We start from the raw sequence: 5,590 nt of genomic DNA on the forward strand, positions 1-5,590 counted from the left end.
GGCAGGAAAAGAGGAAGGAAGAGAAGGAGGGAGGGAAGGAGTAAGGGAAGAAAGGAGGGAGAAGGGGAGAGAGGGAGGAAGGGAAAGGAGGGTAGAAAAGAGAGAGGGAGAATGCATCAGCCAAAGATGGCTGCGCCCAGGCAAATGGAGCAAAGGTTGTGGTGAGACCTGAGCGGCCCAGGAGGAAACGGGAGCCGGCTGCTGGGAGGTTCAAGATGGATCATAAAACAGATGATACTCCCAAGGAAAACTTAATTTTTTATATCATAACCAGACAAATTAACCAACTTCCAGAAGCAGGAGTACCCTTGAATATGGACCAGCGTATGTTGGACTTAGTGCTGCTCTCTGTGGCCTCGTAGCTAACAGTCTTTTCTGATGTATCTTGCATGTTACAAAGGCTCCAGTGGCATCTGGCCTACCAATGGCAGGGATCCCATTCTTGACAGCTAATGTGGCTTACAGAGGTTTTGTAAGTTTACCTTTGAGTACAGGTGATTTGAGTTGTGAAACCTGTTCTCTGACTGATTGGTTTAGTTGGAGGTGGTCTGTACCCTATTATCTTGGCTATTCCTATAAATGAGAGGGTCTAGCAGCCAGGTTCGGATCAGCACTGCTACCAGATAAAGTAAACATCTTCACTTTCTGGATCAGGATTTCTAAGCTTGTCTTTAGAAAAATGCTATTTCCCATTTTACTTCAGACTGCATTTGCAGCATACCTTGGATCTAGACAATATCAGCTACTCATAAAGGCTCTTCAGTTACCTGAACCTGACCTAAAAATGACTTAAATAAAATAAATAGGTAAAAATAAAAAGAGAGAGAGGGGGGGAGGATTGAGAGGGTTAGGGAGAGTGACAGAGTGGAGATGGGAGGGAGGGAGGAAGGAGGGAAAGAGAGGAAGGCAAGGAGGGAGGAAGGAAAAGAGGAAGGAAGAGAAGGAGGGAGTGAGGGAAAGAAGTGGGGAGGGAGGAGGGAGAGAGGAAGGGTGGTAAGGGGGAAGGGAAGGAGGAAAGGAGGGAGAAGGGGAGAGAGGGAGGAAGGGAGGGTGGAAAAGAGAGGTAGGACTGAGAGAGGGGAGGGAGAGAGAGAAGGAGGGAAGAAGGGAGGGAGGGAGGGAGGGAAGGGGGGTCAGAGAAGGAGGCAGGAGTCTCCAGTTAATCACTGCAGGTCACTTTGGGTAAGATCCACTGAGACAGCACAGCACACAGGGCCGAGTTGTAACTCATCATCTGGGGTGCAGGCATTTGTGAGTCTCCAGCCCCCCCCCCGCAGGCCCCTGGCTCGGGCAGAGCCAAGCGTCCTCTCTCGGATTGCTCCCCTGGCCAGAATCTGTCTCTCCTGGCACAGAGGCCTCTCGGCCCTCCGTGGCTCTCCACAGTCCTGGGGTCCCCACGCCTCCGCCGGGCCCCTGCGCCCCTGATCACGCCAGGGATGGACCTAGCCACCTTGTGCATCCACACCACGACCTTGCCTTCCCCTCTGAGGCGCGGGTAGGACCCTGAAGCCGGCCCACCTTCTATACGTGCAAGCCCAGCACCAAGTTTAGCTTGCAGAAAGAGCAAGGGAGGAGACAAAGGCAGCCTGAATTCGAGCCTAAAAGGGGAGTCTGGAAGAAGCCCTGGGTGTGGGGGACGGGGGTCGTTTCCACGGTCCCCCATTCTTTCCTGTAACCCAAGGCAGCCCCAGAGACACCTGGCAGGGGTGGAGCTGCCGAAGATGGATTCGCAGGTGAGCCAGAACAATGCCTCCCTCCGCCATCACTTCCCCCTAACAGCCACTAGAGGGCGATGGAGGCCCATTCATCCCGGCCGTCCTGGAGTCCTCAAAGCCCCTCCCTTACCTTCAGGGCACAGAGGGGGGGGGGGATCTGGTTTGTGGCTCTGCTTGTCAGAGGGTAGAACTGTCCTGTAGTCTGCAATGAGACCCTGCGGGACATCCGGGCACCGCTTCTCCATGCTTGCTCTGGCCTGCCTGATTTCTCTGTACCTTCACCCAAAGGCCCAGGCTTGGAAATGTTTTTGCCCACCCCCTCCTCCCCCAATGGGTCAGGTTGAGAGAAGGAGGCCCTAGGCTCCCCTAGCCTTCAGCTCCAGGCCACCCCATTGTCAGAGCTCCATTTTCAACCCTCAGAAGCAAACAGCATCCATCTGGTTACTGTAGCCCTGTCCCACCTCCTAGGGTTGGGGGACGATGGGGAAGGGCTGGGGGGTGGGGGCGTCTCCCCCTTCCCGTTCTCTCTCCTCCACGGGGCTGGGACTCCCTTCTTCCTGGACAGATGGGGATGGGCAGTCTGCAGCCCCCAGCCCAAAGCTGACCACGCCTGCGCGAGGGAACTATTTCCAGGGCCCAGCTCAGCTTCTGGAGGACAGGGCGATGAAGGGTGAGTTCGGGGTTGAGAGCCAAAACCGCAGCCATCAACATCGCCAGGGCCATCAGCAGTGAGATCTGGTCTTCGGGGAATAAATTAACCAATGACAAAGGAGAAGAAGGTCTAGCTTGGTTCTGGAGCAAGGTTTTTAAGACTTGAGCTGGCAAACGAATCACCTGGATATTGTTTGTTTCTTTGTATTTTCTTTAAGTAGTTGTACAAAGGAGTCGACACTTAACAAGGCAGTTTATGAACACAATGTATCTCAGCCAGTGTCTCCCTTGAGAACGTTCTCATCCATCCCGCCCCGCCCCACCCCTGCCCTTACTCTTCTTATTGCTGTGGGGTTTACAGGGATTTTTCACTGCATTCTTAAACACAGATTTCGGGGTCTTCTTCTCAAAGCTCTGATTTCAAAGTCTAGATTGCAATCCTATTATTTATATTTCTTTGCGGCAGTTGGGAGATAATAAATTCTTCTCTCTCCTTAGGTTATTTCGCATAACTTTTTTTTCTTATTTTTAACACCTGGTTTTATGACTCCACTTTGAATAGCTTTGTATGGTCCATTTCACCTCTTCTTTATAGATGATCAAATATAAGGAACCGAGACCCTTTCTAAAAGCACATATTTGAATTTTATTTTTTAAATAAGATCAATTCTACAAAATTGTGCCCTAGAAGAAACCACCCTCTTGAGTTTAAGATTCTTTGAGCTGGCTAAAAATATATGATGACTATAATAATAAATATTTTTGCAATTAGTTTTGTAAAGAGTCTGCTTAAGTCATACATTTTAATACACATGGAATTTTTAATTTCACACATGATTTAACACTAAACAAAGTTTATTTAAAAATACTCACAAAACTGTAACCAGCAGATTAAATGCTTTTCATTGGGAAATTGTATAGAAACTCAGACAAAGAGCAGAGAGAAAAACTAAAAATTATCCTTGGCATGGTTTTTTTTTTACTCCATATAGAACCAGATGTTAAAAGAAAAAAAAGTCAATTTAGCTTAGTTTCTCTTCTCTATAATACCTTGCATTTACAGATTGCCCCCCCATTCAACTAAAAATATAGCAGCCTTGGCATGCCCTTTTTATTTTAATGAATAGATCTTTGTTGTCATGTGACATAGCGACTGCCCCTTGGGTTGAAGCAGCTCTGAGGACAGCCCTCATCATTGGTGCTTCCAAGCAGTGATTTCACTCCTGCACATCAGAGACCTTGGATTTGGCTGACCTAATATCGGCTCGTTAATTATTTTCATGACTTACTGCTGCTCCCTCCTGTACATTAATGAGTTTTCTTAGTGCAAGAAGCCAAACTACAGGAAATGCCTGGTTGCATGCATGCAAAATTCCTCTGGGTTCATTCTGAATTTACACTCCATCTCCATCTCTGTCTCTGTTTCTGTCTCCATCTCCATCTCCGTCTCTGACTCTCTCTGTCTCTGTCTCTCTCTGTCTCTGTCTCTCTCTTCTCTCCGTCTCTCTCTGTGTTCTTTGTCTCTGTCTGTCTGTCTGTCTCTCTCTCTCTCTCTCTCTCTCTCTCTCACTCTCGCTCTCTCTGTCTCCTTCACAATCTTTTCTGGTTCCAGGGTTTGACAAGCTCAGGTTCTTGGACTTGCTCAGCCTGCTTTCTTGGCCTGATGCTCTACCACCTGAGCCATGTCTTCAGGCTGGCTTTTGGCTGGTTCTATTGGAGATGGAATCTGGCCAAGTTCTACCTGGTCTGGCTTTGAACTACAGTCTTCCAGATTGCAGCCTCCTGAGTAGTTGGTATTATAGGCCTGAGCACCACTACCTACCATATTTTTCATGGTTTTAATTTGTTCATATGTAGAATGATGAGTTTAAAGAAATTGATTTTAAGGAAACTTTCATTTCTCAGATTCCATAATTTTTTAATCAGTCTCTTATATGTTTAATCTTATTAAATAGTTATGTAAGTGGACAAAGTCATTGGGATTTTAAAAATCATAGTTGGGATATAACTTTATTTTTAATATAATTTAATTGTTATTACTAAGGTGGTGTAAGAGGTATTACCATTCATAGGTCAGGACAATGCCACCCCTTCTGTCATTTTCCCTCAGTTTCCCCTTCCTGTTCCTGACTAAAAGTTGCCAATTCACTTTTCACACAGTATCTGTGGAGTACCATAACTTTATGAATCTTCTCAAGACAGATGAAATCTAATAGTAGTCACATGCTAATTTGTTCTCCCCCTTCCCCCCCCCCCTTTTTGAATAAGAACACTGACAAAGATGAGTTTAGCTGGTATGGCCTAACAAAAAGATCCACTAGGTGGCAGTATCATGAAGAAAATGACAGCAGTGTGGGACGCTGTGGCTGGAATAGATCCGCTTTGTCTGCTCAAACCTCCCTGAAAAATTGAATTATCTAATCAATATAAGCCAAAATGAACCAGTGAACTGGAAAATATTGATAGCAATTTTGGGTTGTTTTAAAATAAGATCAACCAGCACTGTAAACGTTATGTGGGAGTTCATTCTAAAAACTGGTACCAAGATTGCTTTAAAAATTCAACCATCATTGGGCAGGGGTGATGAGCGGCTGAGGAGGGTGAAAGGTGTGATATTGATCAAGAGGCACTGTATTCATACACTGCTTTGTTGGATGGCCACTCCTTTGTAGAACAATTTAGAGATAATAAAACTATTTTAAAAAAATTAATCAAATATGGAGTTGTTTTTTTTTTTTAAATAAAAGAGACTGGTAGTAATTCCTAGGAAAAGAATCTAAGAGGAAAGATTGACCAACTGATTCATTTCTTTAAAACTGTATTTGGAAGGTGGAACAAGGAAGTATTGTCTTATGTAGTGTGTTCCTTGTGTGTGACCTGTTCCTTGTGAGATGAGCTGTTTTAATGGGTCCAGAGGGAAGTGGTAGCCTACAGCTAGGGACCAGACAACATGTTGTCAAATCACAGACTCTTAGTACCTGGGGCTCCTCCATTTTCCTGAAGTATGAACCTCAGCATGGACACCAGCCTCTCCCCACCCTTTCCTTCAACACCAGACACTGGTGGTGGGTTGTGGGGTATGAATTCAGTGTTGATGGAGGGAATACCACCTTCTCTCCTAGAGGGAACCCAGGACAAGGGGTCAGGACAGCTCTCAGGGAAGACTTGGGCAAGCTGACCACTGGGACCACAGGAGCAGAAGCAGAGACTTGCAAGGCTTCCCT

At 46.3% G+C, this 5,590-nt stretch overlaps 1 pseudogene; it reads left to right on the plus strand.

The window, feature by feature from the left end:
- Positions 1-215: 215 nt before the first annotated feature.
- LOC105988634 lies at positions 216-793 on the plus strand (annotated as a pseudogene).
- Positions 794-5,590: the final 4,797 nt, after the last annotated feature.

This window comes from Dipodomys ordii, unplaced genomic scaffold (assembly GCF_000151885.1).
Source record: "Dipodomys ordii isolate 6190 unplaced genomic scaffold, Dord_2.0 Scaffold1, whole genome shotgun sequence".
NCBI classification, from domain to species: Eukaryota; Metazoa; Chordata; class Mammalia; order Rodentia; family Heteromyidae; genus Dipodomys; species Dipodomys ordii.